This window comes from Oryzias latipes, chromosome 9 (assembly GCF_002234675.1).
Source record: "Oryzias latipes chromosome 9, ASM223467v1".
Taxonomy (NCBI): Eukaryota; Metazoa; Chordata; class Actinopteri; order Beloniformes; family Adrianichthyidae; genus Oryzias; species Oryzias latipes.
Window position 1 is genome coordinate 14643184 of NC_019867.2, and position 1077 is coordinate 14644260.

Consider the following 1077-nt stretch of genomic DNA (forward strand, 5'->3'; position numbering starts at 1 on the left):
GAGGTAGAAAAAATACTGCTGCTAAATCATGTACTATTGACATTATTCAATACAGCTCCATGAACCAGTGGAGTTAGTTTTCCACAGCTGTGTCAGCATGCACCTGCTGGATCTGCTTAAACTCAGTCTATGAGCTCCACCTTATTGCTTTTGATTAAGGTCACAATGTCATTTGCACCCCACAAGGTGGCTCGGGGGGCACCGTCTCAACAATTACATCTTGCTGCTTATTTGACAATGACAAAACACCTGCTGACTGGACTAACAAGACCAAGCCCACTTAGAATAAAAACAAGCTACCTCCTCATCTATTAGAGGGAAGAATTACTCCTTGTCGGAGGTATGGGGTTGTGTTTTTCTTCCCTCCCCATGGAGTGAGGTCTTTGAAAAATTGGCTTATGAGACAGAATCAATAGTTCTCTGGAAAACCTTTGTTTTCTGAGATCATGCTTGAGAAAGAACCTGCCCTCTTAAGGGAGGTTGAAAGGCGGATTTTCAGCAGACATTACAGTTAATATGACATCATCTCAAATAAGTGCAGTTAATTCACCTTTAGGGTCGTCTGTCACCTCAGCTGTTGATTGATGTTTCTCATCTTCCCTTTGGACATCATTAATTTTTTTTCGAGGAAAGTGAAATCACACACTTGCTGGAGACAATGATATGGCTGCTGCACAGAGCAGTGCAGTATTAGATGGTATATCAGACTGTAAAATAGGCAGGAATAATGTCCCTGTTTTGAATGGTTATGAAAGATTCTATCGTGCTTCTCCTAACTTCTGGCTGTTTTTCCAATTTCCTACTCCTCACAATGTTATGGCACCAAGCCAGTGTTATAGCTACTACTTCCTCAACACCATTTATCAATACACGAGGCAAAAACAGTGTGACAGTTTTTAATTACTGGATTCAAATGTCAGTTTTAGATAATCAAATGGAGATTTTAGCATTCAGACTAAATGTGCAAATCTTACCCTAATCTGCTGATGAAATGTGACACACACAAACGTGTATGATAGTGACAACTACCATGGGTAATGTGTGTCAAATCCTGATAGTGTTTGAGGATATCATTCG